The 14,302-nt window shown below is 36.9% G+C and overlaps 1 protein-coding gene across 4 annotated transcripts in view; it reads left to right on the top strand.

Annotated features, from left to right (window-relative positions):
- Positions 1-14,302, top strand: part of spdi (sperm antigen with calponin homology and coiled-coil domains split discs) — a 94,674-nt gene that overhangs the window by 4,248 nt on the left and 76,124 nt on the right. For 2 of the 4 annotated variants that reach the window (XM_074091951.1, XM_074091952.1), the window contains exon 2: positions 4,410-4,620. The gene's annotated coding sequence lies outside the window, so the exon portion shown is untranslated. The remainder of the gene's footprint in view (positions 1-4,409; positions 4,621-14,302) is intronic. The other 2 variants (XM_074091953.1, XM_074091954.1) reach the window with 1 other exon arrangement.

Here is a 14,302-nt window from a genome sequence, read left to right as displayed (position 1 = left end):
ATACTTTAAACCACATTAGGGCTACTAATTACTAATATGGTCCAAGTAGAAAAATACTGTGATTCGAAAAAAAAAAGTTTTGTATGGAAGTGGAGTCGCAAGAAGACTTCTAATTTCGATGTTTTCCCACTTATATCGTATTAGTAATCAGTAGCCCTAATATGGGTTACAGTATAGTACAGGATTTTTTTTATCAACCTGGAGGTATATTGAAATTTACTGTTCTCATTTTAATTTACTGTTTTCTTTTTGGGGATGCTCAACTACCAAAATGCAATGTAATACTGCAATGTTATATTTCTAGCACGCGTACATGTAGGTATAGCCGAGGAAATTGAATCACGTACTGGTACTGGGGTGGAACCGTTGTACTACCAATGTTATGTTGACATCCCATACATTTGCCAAAGAAATCATAGCGAAATAGATCACGAAAAGGTTTCACATTGGATTTAGTTTCCATGACTGTCTATGAGAAATACGGCTATTGTGGTCTTGCCAAACCAAAACATGTTTTTTTTTATATATACTATCAAATTATGTGCTCGTAGAACAGTTTAAACGGTCCGCACGCAGCGACGGCTAGCGCGTACACTGAGGCAACTGCCAGTTACACTCGACTTCCCCGGCCCCGCGACAATATCGGTGCCGCGTATAGTGGTGCATGTCGGTTGCCTCAGTATACGTTGTACCGATTAGCAAAACGGTGTTAGATGCATTCATATACGTCACTTTATTTCCAAAACTAATAGGAATATCCGTCCAAATTTTTTGTGGCAGGTAAATAAGGAAATATTAATCACAAAATTGCAAAAAACTAAAAATCAGAAATTTGTCACTTGTACCAGTATACGTAGGAGGTATCGAAATCGTCTTTTAGCAACCCCCTAATGGTTTTAAAAGACGTATCCAACGATACCCCACACTATAGGTTTGGATGAGAAAAAAAAATCACCCCCACTTTACGTCTATGGTAGCCCAAAAAAATTTTTTATCCGCGCAAAATTACAGCTTTGTAGCATTGATAGTCCCTGAGCAAAGCCGCGGACGGACAAACAGACAGACGGACAGACTTGGCGAAACTATAAGGGTTTTTGCCATTTTAGCTCCGGAACCCTAAAAATGTGTCTTGTATCTGTCTGTCAGACTTTTTCTTACTGATACCAAATAAAAACTGTGTTTTATACAAATGCTAAGAAACCCTAAGTGCGCAAGTCCGACTTGCACTTGACTGGTTTTCGTAGAAAGGCTTCGCAGTGTGACCAAACCAATTCTTAGTTTTAGATGGTTTTAAATCAAACCAGTCACAGTTACAGAGCTACAGTGAAAGGCTCCTGCATATTCATGGAACATTATGCATCCGTAATAAAATTATAAAGAACTACATACCAAATGTCTTAGAAATGTTATTCTTACGAGAGAAAGGTGCGTTAGATTCAATTTCCGCACTGTTTTAGATAGTCGTTGCGACAGTGCGTCTGTCGTACCTTTTCGTTAATTTAAATTAGCTTCAGTGTTGTTAAGGGTTATTCAGAGTTTGACGTTTAACATTTTACCTAAAACTGACGGTATAACAACAAACGGATAAATATGACTCAATTTGTTTCAGTTTCAATCTAATCGGTATGTTACTTATGTCATTTATGAGTAATACCTAAGTTCTTTTAAGTTGTAGATGCCAATTGTTGATTAAATGCTAAATTTCAGCTACCGTCTTAGCTATAAAGGCACACGGTGGTTGTTTCCAGGACCCTCGATCTTGCGGGGACCCCTAAAGTAGATAAGATATATCCACTTACACGAAAATTATGAGTTTTTAATATTTTTTTAATAAATTAATTTTTAATTGGTGTCCGGCCAAAGGCCCATTGGTGCCCGGCCAAAGGCCCTAAGATGCCCTAAGACCTAAGACGACTGATTTTTCTGGAGTGAATTTTAAAAGATACCTAGGCTAGGAGTGACAAACACGTAAGAAACCTAAATCTTTTGGCATCTTAACAATTTATGTTGAGAAGTATATAAGCCGTTTGTTCGTATGCCAGTTGGTTTATAATCTAAGTAGAGAAGACGTGTTCTGAAAGACCCTTAAAGTTGTTGTAAAGGCAATAAATACGAAATTGTTGGAGCCCAAATACTTAGAAGTGAATGCAAAATGGGGTGCGTTGTTGGTGTGGTCACGCGAAAATCGGTAATCTTTTTTTTTTATTCGACTGGATGGCAAACGAGCAAGTGGGTCTCCTGATAGTAAGAGACCACCACCGCCCATAAACATCTGCAACACCAGGGGTATTGCAGATGCGTTACCAACCTAGAGGCCTAAGATGGGATACCTCAAGTGCCAGTAATTTCACCGGCTGTCTTACTCTCCACGCCGAAACACAACAGTGCAAGCACTGCTGCTTCACGGCAGGATTAGCGAGCAAGATGGTGGTAGCAATCCGGGCGGACCTTGCACAAGGTCCTACCACCTGAAATCAATCAATACCAATCTTCCAGTTATTTTATTATTGTGCTAAGAAAGCCGACGTTGTGAATTGTGATATGCATAAGTAAAACAGGAATACATGAAAGATTTGGATAAAATAGAAGATACCTTCCTATGTTCTATCTTAAAATTGTAGCTTTTGCGATTTCCACTTATTTGGCACGTTTATCGTTCGACCTAAACTGACAAAATTTTATGAAAATAGAGACTGGTAGAAAGCGAAAGGTGAGCAAGCAGTGGGACACCTAGGCTAATATAATGTTGTATAAAAACCGGCCAAGAGCGTGCCGGACACCCCCAAAATAGGGTTCCGTAGCCATTACGAAAAAAGTAAGTAATATTTTTCTAAGGATTTCGTATTTTATACGGAATCTTCCAAGTTTAGGTTCAAACTTTTAAGGAAAACTATAACGGCTAAGTTTATTTGAAAAGTATTAGTAGTTTAAGAGTAAATAGCAGCCTAAGGTATAAAATATACCTAAACTTGGAAGTGCATTGTTTCTACGAATCTTAACGCCGATATCCAGTTTGGTCACGATCAATCACTATTTACCAGGGCACAATTTATCAGAGACATAATTAAATGAAAATGTTACCTACATTACACAGAAATGTCGATTCCACCATTTCCACTCTCGATCTATCGACATCTTTTCTTCGCCCTAGGGGCAAAACTTTTTTGTACCTACATAATTTAAGCATTTTCATCCCTCCACTCCGTGAACAATCTACATTATCCGTATCCGACTGTATCAACTCTCGATTGTCAGATTGGGAAAGTTAGCGTTGTTTTGTTTTGTTACCGACGTTACCTCAGCTGTTCGATTTCTTTTGTTGACGCTCATTATACTTAGGGTGTCCACAAAATTTACGTTCAATGAAAAACAGCCGTGCAAAATGTATTCCTGAGTTAATGATAGAGATTCAGAAGAGTTTTATGCGTTGGAATTTGTTTTACTTATCCCGATAGCCCAGCTTTTTAGATAGGTGTACCAAAATTTCATCCAAATCCGACCAAGAGACCCGATATATTTTGGAAAATAATCTCCTTGAGTGATAGGTACCTAATCTTACTCACAAAATCGCGAAGGTACCACGCGCCATATAAATCTGCCTAAAAGTTCATTACTTAATACTCAGTTTTGACGCATTTTTGAGATACATTTTTTATGCGACGTCTTTACGTTACTCCCGGATTGTGTTCGAATCGATTAGCGGTATAGTGCCTATTCAGTTATTGGAATTATACCTTTATAGTTTTTGTGGTACTACTCGGGGCAATGAACTTTTAGGCAAAGTTAGGCGGCGTGGACGCGTTATGTTTGCCATACCACGTTTAACAGGGCTGATAAACGTACAGGACAGGACGCAGTCATATGATGAAATAAGTAAGACAGGAATAATATACATTACCTATACTTCAGCAGTTAGCCAAACGCGTGGATTCATTAAAAGCACAAATTTGTATCCATTACGGATATCTTTCGCATGTCACAGGTCCTGATGAATTGCTAATCGTCTTAATCCTGTGTTAAATTATTGCAAAACTCTATTCATTTCGGCGATAGTTTTAGAAATATGAATATTTATCGCATTAACAGGTTCAACGTGGTCACCCGCGACTAGAAACCAATGGTTGTTTAGTTTTTGCTTGCAGTAGCGACTGGGTGTTTATGCCAACCACTATCTGGGTGCAAACAAAATAAAATTGATTTAAAGACGCATTAAATTAAGGTGTTTAAATAAAACAAAAAATTGGTAGTTTATCAATAAATTAAACAAGTTTGATTAATTAATTTCGGGATAATAATTCTACTTTATTGTGAATTCATAGTGGTGCCTATAACAGAAAGTAATCTGAACTTACACGCTCTTCTTACTGTGGTTTACAAGTTATTAATAATTAGTTTACTTATATATGTAGAGTTACCGAAAAACTGTTGAAAGTTGATTAAAATGTAGACGCATCTAGAACGCACTTGGACAACAAATACTTTTTTAAATCAAGTGAAACTATCCAAAGAACTAATGTGATAATGATAATTCAGTGTTATTCAGTGTATGTATATACCAAGAACTTTGGATAAACAGTCATTTGTGTTCGTTTTGAAGGTTGGAAGAAAACGTAATCATGGGTAAGTATATTTATATTTTGTAATATCGATCAAGAAATTGCTTTACCACCCTAAATAAGTCTTTACAATATATTAATATTATAAATGCGACAGTTTGTAAGTCTGTCGTTCCGTCCCTCTAACGCTTATACCATTTAATACGAGAGTGAATGGGACGGTATACGGTACGAACTTCGATTTTAGAATTTCGGAGTAGACCCTCTGAAACGGTCCGATTATTTCCGATCTCTACGGATTTTTTTTTTCATTGGCGCTCCCCGTACGCATTCAGTGATCGAAACTAGTCGGACCGTTCTGGGGGGCTACTACAAAATTCGAAAATCGAAGTTGATGTCGTATCGTCCCTCTTAAGCGTCAGCGGGATGGCAAGGTACGAAGTTTTAATTTTGCTCTTCGGAGTAAGTACTCGTATAGGGGCTCACTTATAATCTTGAGTTGAACCATTTTATTGAAGTAACTTTATCAGTTCTATGGAGTGTGAAGTTCCCAATGCACACTGGGCCCGCGTGGGAACTACAGCCCCAACCTTTTCACTCTGAGACGTAGCCTGTGCCCAGAAGTGAGGTATCTGGGCGTTTAAAAAAAAAGTATACCTACCTTTTCTTTCAAAATATATTTAATATTTTCATACAACATTTTATGACTCAGTTTTGTCACGCCCATACTGAATATATGGAAAAAACGTCACTACACTGTCATTTTTTTGGCATATTAAAAAAAAAGGTCGGAATCGATGTGCTCTTGATTCTGAGTAGCAAAAGCCATATTTATTTCCAAAATTGAAAAAAAAGAAAGGGTACACTTTTTTTTTAAAACGCCATATATATATAGGTGAAAGTTACGATGTACCTAATAAGTAGACAGTGTATATTTTTAATGAGTTGCCGATATTTCAGGACAGGCTGAAGAATTCGCCGGTGGATGTTAACGTTGAGAACGAGTTGTTTACGTTTTTTTTCCTGAATACATTCACCTCATATTCCGTTTGATTTCCCACATCTACATATATATTCCCGTTTCTACAGATTCTCATTTCTACGGACACTAATTTAGACATTTCACAACGTCTAAATTAATTAAAATTAATTAATTAGTCGGATTACATTTTTAGTATTATTATTGAACACACACTTAGCTATTTCTAGAATGCAAAATTAATCGTCCTTAAACAAAATGTGAAATATATACATAACCATGTCAAAGAATTAATAAAATACAATTACAATAATATATATTAATTACAGCCGTGGTGGCCTAGTGGTTTGACCTATCGCCTCTCAAACAGAGGGTCGTGGGTTCAAACCCCGGCTCGCACCTCTGAGTTTTTCCAAATTCATGTGCGGAATTACATTTGAAATTTACCACGAGCTTTGCGGTGAAGGAAAACATCGTGAGGAAACCTGCACAAACCTGCGAAGCAATTCAATGGTGCGTGTGAAGTTCCCAATCCGCACTGGGCCCGCGTGGGAACTATAGCCCAAGCCCTCTTGTTCTGAGAGGAGGCCTGTGCCCAGCAGTGGGACGTGGGGCTGGGATGATGATGATGATGATGATATTAATTTGATTAAATATTTTCATGTCACAATAATATTAATATATCACGCAAGGCCAATTTATTTTAACCGACTTCAAAAAAGGTTTTTTTTTATGTTTGTTACCTCAGAACTCCGTCATTTATGAACCGATTTTCTAGTATTATTGTTATATTCAAAAAAATCCTTTACACTGTAAAAACATTTTGTCTCTTGACCATTTATTCATTAATTTTATCTCATACATAACTATACTAACAGTCAAGTCACATATGCAAATTACATACAATTAAGAGAAGTGAATATATTACACATTCATTTTATACATTTTTCTACTCCTATACTGAAAGCTGTAATTTTCCTTAATCACGAATAGTAATATAACAGCATACATAACAAGATTCTGGAAAAGTCTATATTGTCTATTCCCCATAACAGCAGTATCGTAATGTTGCTAAAACGATACAGCAACCCCTGCAACCACTTACCTTTTTTTTCTGGACAGGCCAGTTACATATTTTATATGGTTTATATACAGAATAAAAACTTTTCGAACATATTCCATCCATAGCCTGCCAACATAAGCAGGTAACTCGTATTTTTAACATCTTCACAGGCAAGTGGTTCAACGTTTATATTATCTACTTTGTGGTAAACGTCAATCAAAAACAAAATTGAAGTTAGACAAATTTTGTCATTTTCATATTTCTCACTTGTTTATAGTTCAATCTTCAACCTTCTCTTTGCGTTTGCCATACTTTTTACTAAAGTATGAAAACGTTTAAAATTTACTATTTCTCTAATTTTGTATTGTAATTATTCTGTACCCAGTCGAAGAAAAAGTATTGTATATAACATTGTATAAGCAAGTTAAAAATAGCTCGTACTTAGCGTTTTTTTTTGTTCGCTAAAGCTCACATCGTAACTCACGCCGCTTACCTTTTTTGAACCCTATTATACAACTGTTGCATAAAATACTATTATTGTGCTCAATGTTACTACTGAATCCAAGTAGGTACCGGCTGGCCGATGCAAGAAATCTCGACTCCGTTGTAAATGTAATAATTATTAATTCTGGTAGCTTGGTGAACGGTTGTGTTCACTTGTGTTGCTCTGAAGATGAACTCTGGTGGAGTTCGAAACGTGTCAGCGATGTGTAGTAGTGATTGTTGGGGTTTTCAGCGTGCAGGCGGAGGAACTGCTTGAACAGACATTTGTATAAACGTACCTATCTATAGTAAAGTCGCGGGTAAACAAAGTAGGTAATATTGTAAATTTATTTGTTAAAAAAACCGTATTCAAATCGGTACACCCATCTAAAAAGCTTTTAAAAGCTACGGTGCCACAGACAAACACACATAGCAGACAATCTTATAACACCCCTCTTTGTGCGTAGGGAGTTAAAATACATACTTGGCCCTCGAATAAAGATTCGGTTTCGGCTGAAATATAAACCCTAACCGAATTTCAATTTCGGTTGCAAAATTTGGGTCGGGTTCAAATAACTAAAACCGGCTGTATGATGAACTGCCACGTTTACTTGTCAATTGTCGCCTGCTGTCCTGCTGTTTACTGCAGCAGTCGCCAAGGACGCATGACTCATGAGAGTGAACGGTGTCAACAAACCGCGGGCCTATTCTGACGCTGCTTGTCAATTTCGGTGGTTGCGAGATGATCCCAACTAGCAAAAATGTCTTGGACACTGTCACATATAAGAGCAAAAGTATTATAAAAGTATATAAGGGTTTAGTAGCTTTTTGGAAGATATCTGTAAGAACATTTGAACTCACCAAGGTCATAAGCTTGCTTAGTAAAGTCTAAAAGCGACAGTTTCGGCGATTTGTGGAAATTAAGCTAACTGGATAAAAAACGTGATTTACAATGGATTTGCAAAAATGGAAACGATTCAAAAAAAGTGGAGCATATCGAAGAAAGTTAATAAACAGTACTCGACATTAATGAAGTACCAGAAGAGGAAGTAACAAGAGAAATGGACAAGCTGGACCTAGCAATATATTTGGTGGTTCCGTTCCGTACCAAATAAAGTAGTTTTCTAGTAATACTGATGTGAGCGATACCAACGTTTGCAAGTGTACACTAAGAGTATCGAAAATGTGGTCTTAGGATACTTCTAAGATCAAATTTTGCTAGTTGGGATTACCGACAGCCTAGAGGTTTACTGGACGAGTGGCGAGGGAAGTGGTAAGGAAATGCAGCTTGGAGAGACGTAGCTCGTAGTCGGTACTGTCTTATCCATAAGAGTCCCCATTAGCCGAGTTTAGACTTGGATGAAAAATCGTGCAATTTGCATTACATTGCGAGGCTGTAAAGCCAACGAGTGTGTAGTGGTCAATCGAGTGCCGCAATGTAAGGCAACCTGCACGATTTTTCTTGCAAGTCTAAACAAATAAATAAATAAAATAAACTAAATGAGGCCCCGAAAGTCTGATATCCTATCTATCCTATCCTATCTGACATAGGTATCTTTCGACGAATAATTCTTGTAGGTATGTACTTATAGTTTATTTCTTTCGACGATTTAACTAGGATCAATGAAATTATTTCAATGAAATTATTATTGTAGAGGTTTCCGAGGACGAACAAAATTGTTGGTCTAGCTTAATCTTACCTACTTTATCTTTAGAAAAACATTTGTTTTCGATTTTTAGTCCGAGTCATTGTTCTTTTGGTATCAGAGTAATTTGTCTCATTCGTTTAATTCTTATTTCGTCTCATTCTTTATTCGTCTTGTTGGCTATCTGACCCTATCTTCCTAAGTCCAATTCTGTAACTTGTCTCATTCTTAATAAAAGTCTTATTCGTTTTTCGTCACGGTCTTCCTAGGGCTTGTTTCTGTTTGTCTCTCATTTTTTGTATCATTCGCACTTTGTCTTTAGTCACCTTCGTTATCTGCCATAGCAGAGCGTGGAAAAATAACTGACACATCCTACCGGCGCCGTAGAAATAGTCGTACCTATCAGATATTTTATGCACAGATATGTGACAGATATTGGTCTAGTTGACACCTATAACACCTACCGTACAACGGCCAACCGATACTATCTTTTTCAACCTCGACATTGGCGGAATCATCGATAGTATCGATCGAGCTATATTTTTTTAAAAATTGAATTAAAATCACCTATAACACAAGCTTTGCTTGCTTACTTTGGGACTAAGTCAATTTGTGTCAAGTGTTTTTGATTTAGATTTATACTTTTTATTGTTTGTGTACGTGTTACTTCGTAATTCGAATTATTTAAAAATTAAGTATATCTTTCATGTCAATCCAAAAAAGTGTCTTCTTATTTTCCTCTTAAATTATTCAATAATTATTTTATTTGTTTGGTCCTTCGAGCCGGAGTCCTTATTTCCACTTTTTTCAATCCCGATGCCACCTGTCAAAGAACTAGAGACAGTCTCGCGCCGGATTGATCAGAATCGGCAAGACCGGAAAGCCCACGTGCCGCTCTGACCCGCATGCGCCCACGCAGCTTTCCACGCGAACCAATGCCGATTGTTATGATTGCTGGCCTTCTGCTGTCGAACCTCGGATTCTGTGCCCATATTGTCTAACGCGCGTTCACTATCTCTTTCTACCCCCATCCTCCCTCGTGTGACAGGAAGGAGTAGTGAAAACGATTGTGATTCCAAGTGTTATTAGATACTTAATAAGGCTTCTGTGGTATCTAAAGTGCCAGATAGGGTGGCGTTTCTACCAGAGATGTGCGAGGATGTGTTTTTTATCAACCAATAGGAACGCTTCATTTACCCATCCTCGCACACACAGCAAGCACATCTCTAGCGGAAACAGCTGAGCGGAACGAGGCTAGCGAAATTAACCGTTTTTAGGGTTCCGGAGCCAAAATGGCAAAAACGGAACCCTTATAGTTTCGCCATGTCTGTCTGTCTGTCTGTCTGTCCGTCCGTCCGCGGCTTTGCTCAGGGACTATCAATGCTAGAAAGCTGTAATTTTGGTATAGGTATGTAAACTATGCCGACAAAATAGTACAATAAAAAAATTAAAAAAGTTTTTTTTTAGGGTACCTCCCATAGACGTAAAGTGGGGGTGATTTTTTTTTCTCATCCAACCCTATAGTGTGGGGTATCGTTAGATAGGTCTTTTAAAACCATTGGGGGGTTGCAAGGATTTTTCGATTCAGTGATCTGTTTGCGAAATATTCAACTTTAAAGTGCAAATTTTCATTAAAGTTGAGTGTCCCCCCCCCCCCCTTTAAAATCTAAACTCTTGGGTGGAAAAATTTGATAAAAATCAGGATGGTACAAGGAAAATTATAACGGCTAAGATTGCTTGAGAATTATAGACAACACACAGGTGTCCAACAACTGGTAGCATGGTGTACGGTTGTGTCACTCTGAAGAGCTCTGGTTGAGTTCGAAACGCGTCAGTGTAGTGTGGTGGTGGTGATGGATAGGTTTGTGAGATTTGTGTGTGTTCTTACAGTGTGGAGGTGGAGGAACTGCATGAACACGCATATTTTGCATAAGCTTAGCTATCGTAAGGTCGCGGGTGCGCAAAGAAATTCTTTTAGTTCATTGATATGGACCTCCGCAAAGTAACGCCTGATTCAATAAATTATTTAGATAAAATAGATTTACTAAGTACGATAAGTTCTTAGGCTCCGACCCAGTTAAGCTTTATCCCTCGTTTATACCTAGTGCCATCCACGAAGACGTGTCATTTTGTCAAAATTAGCCATTAATGACATTGTAAAAAGAACCACGGCACGCGTCACCGTGAATGACTCTACCTATATTTTCGGTTAAATTCGTGACTCGACTGAACTAATCGTGAAAAAACCGCAATGATCCTTAATTGTATTAAAAAAAACATCGGCGGCTTATTAAAGAAAGTGTTAAGACCAATAAAACTCCCAACTTCCTAGACCAAAACACAGAAAAATCAAAAGCCAGCTCCGTTCAAATTGTTTCTCACTCAATAATTTACGTAATCTTGCTGGCAATTGGCACTTGATTGCAGAACCATTAATCAATCTGCAATCAATCAGACAGACCTTATTCGTGTTAAATTGACGACTTAATTTTCAATTTGCGAGATAAGTCCAAATAAAAAATGCTAATAACTTAATACACACATTCATGGCTCGAATTTGAGGATTTGTCAATGTCAAGATAATTATGCTATGTATGTATGTATAGGCTGATTCAAAGTGAGTCCGAGTAAACTACAACAGCTTTTCGTCCTCTGTCACGTTTAAATACTATAATATCTCTTTGTTATCCTACCTACTAATATTATAGGTACCTAAATGTGAAAGTTTATAGGTCCGTTTGTTTGCGACCTCTTCACGTCTAAACCGCTGAACCGGTTTAGATAAAATTCGGTATACAGATAGTTTGAGTCCCGGGGAAGGACATAGGATAGTTTTTATCCCGGAAAATTGTATAGATCCCGCGGGATAGCGATAAACGAATTCTACGCGGTCGGAGTCGTGGGCAACAGCTAGTTTTACTAAAAATCTACAAAGCGCTAGGAGTAGGACCCTACGGACCAAGGGTATTTATAACTTAGGTTCAGAAATAAAATACTGAATGAAAGTTATGGAAAACAATACCTACAATAATATACATAAGATTCGTCCCAAACTCCTCCTGCTTCAGATTATCGCAATATCATTCCTTATAATACGAGGCATTTAACGTCTCCTATATTGAGAACAGTTGCACCCACATGTTGTCCAAAAGATAGTACAATGATGGATCACCTGTGGCCAGTCGTTATAACGAATCGAATGCTATTGTGATCCTGACAATGTGTCTTTTGTTCTTATGTTGGCATGACAAATGTTTGAAATAGATCGATTTTCTATGGTATCTGTGGAAGGGCTTTTGTATCTGTGGCTATTTCAAAGGTGGAAAATCGTGGAATTTAGTTTTTTTGGGGTTTTGTTTCTGCATGTAAACCTTGGATGACATAATATTTGGATGAAAAGATACAATTCCTGATGCCGTGGTCAACAAAAATTATATAATTACCTACCTCGGTTCGGTAGTACCTAAGTAAGCCTGTTTCGACAATTCGCCCCGTTGGTGAAGGAATTTTGAATCAGATGATTGTAACACAGTAGAAAAGAATATAAAAGAGCCCCACGGCACGGCATATATTCAAAGACGCTGGCAGCATTTCCTCGGTTTACTAACGTAACCTAACGAAAAAAAAAACAAATTTAGAAAAATATTTTTTCACACCTATTCAGAAACCTTCCTTTACTGTTTTGTTTTGTTTATAATTTATTAATTATACACGTTTCTTTTGTTTGGTTTCGTGCTGTTTGTTTTCATTATTGTTATTATTTGTCACCTTCCGTGAAGTCGCCAAGCGGTCACAGCGGAAGACCAGCGTTGGCCTCTGAGCTACGGCCAGCATTATGCTGAGCTGAGACCGCTTTGCAATTTCGCAAATAAGTACCTTTAGTACTTACTTTATACTTATTTAGTGCGAATAAACTTCTATTCTATTCTATTCTATTCTAAAAGTAACTTTTCCTCCCTGACGAGAGGGAGCAAAGTACAACTTTTCTGTTCAAGGCTTTTCTAAGTTTTTATTGCAAATGCCATTTTTTGAAGTTGATAATTGTAAAGCCACGCCATTTTCTATGCTGGTTGTTCTTTAATAATATTTACATTTTTTTTTCAACTTTCTTATTACCAGTGTGAAAAGTTATATGAGCCACTCGGGAGCAAAATTATTTTCATCTTGGGCGTTAACACTTGAATCCCTCATTACGCTCAGGATTCTACTTTAGAATCCCTCGCTACGCTCAGGATTCTATTGTAGAATCCTTCGCTACATTCTGGATTCAATGTACGCCCTCGCCGTAAATACACCTTTTGCTCCCTTGTGACACAAATAACTATTTTCTTATCAAAGCTGGAAAATGAGCAAGTTGGTCACCTCAAGTCACCCGATAGTAAAGTGTATAGCAAAGCAAATTGCCGTAAAAGTTAAAAAAGATGTTTGTCACTTTCTGCAACTTGTACATACCATGTTTATAGCTCACAGGACCACTACATGATAGAATATATATATGAAAGTGAAAAAATGTGCTACGGAACTCTATTTTTAGCAAACTTTTTGCTTCTATTACTTAGTGTCGTTTGATAACTAATTATCCAACTTGCTTATGAAATAATATGTCACTGTCGACAAAAACTCTTCCCACGCATAGATATGATCAACATAGTCATAGTATGCTTCATGCAAAGTTAAGTTTACACCTAAACAAGTGCGAATTCGATATTACTCTGCGCTATTTCTGATTTTTCCAGCCGCAAACTTATAGTTGTAAAACGACGTGTTGATACACAAATATGATTTATTTTTTATAGCGACCTAAAATTTTAGAATTCGGATTTGGTATCTATGCCCTTGTTAATAAGATCTATGTTTCTATAGCTGAGATCTGGCTGACATTGACACAGTTTGCATGAGATTAAGATGAACACTGAATATAAACTAGAGTTCTTTCTTCTTTTTAACTGACTTCAAAAAAGGAAGAGTTCGACTGTATGTTTTTTTTTTAAAGAATCATACAGGAACTAATGGTCCTTCCATGTAGCGGTTTGCCTACAACCTATTGAGAAAACCTAAAAATAAACTTAAATCCTAAAACTTAAAATATTGAAAATAAAGATTATATAACTAAATATACTTACACTAAATTATTTAAATCACATACTTACACTTACAAAAATGACAAAAACAGCGGCTGTTATAAATGTTACATACTTAACGTTATAAAACACGATAACATAACACTGTCTAACACTTTGTGGTGATTATCTCAGCGAGAAAATTTGGCGGCAGAGCTGATAATTATGGTGTGGACTAATTGTTTTAGAGGTTTAATTTTTTTTCTAAAAAAGAAACATAAATTTTTATCTTAAGCCAAATTGCAAAGTTTTATAAAAGTCATTAATGTTTATTAAAAATATTTTTTTCATTCAAATCATAATTTTGGTGTGGCGTCCAGTATCCGTTGTTCTTGATGAATGTCTATGATAGAACCATAACATCCATTTATTTAACTAAAAATGCATTGTATTTTATTCTTCATTACTTCAAGTATCTTATAAGAATATATAAATAAATATTAGTACATGAATTT

The sequence above is a fragment of the Choristoneura fumiferana genome, chromosome 9, assembly GCF_025370935.1.
Source record: "Choristoneura fumiferana chromosome 9, NRCan_CFum_1, whole genome shotgun sequence".
NCBI lineage: Eukaryota > Metazoa > Arthropoda > Insecta > Lepidoptera > Tortricidae > Choristoneura > Choristoneura fumiferana.
The sequence above is the reverse complement of the archived record's forward strand: the minus strand, read 5'-3'. Positions and strand labels throughout refer to the sequence as shown.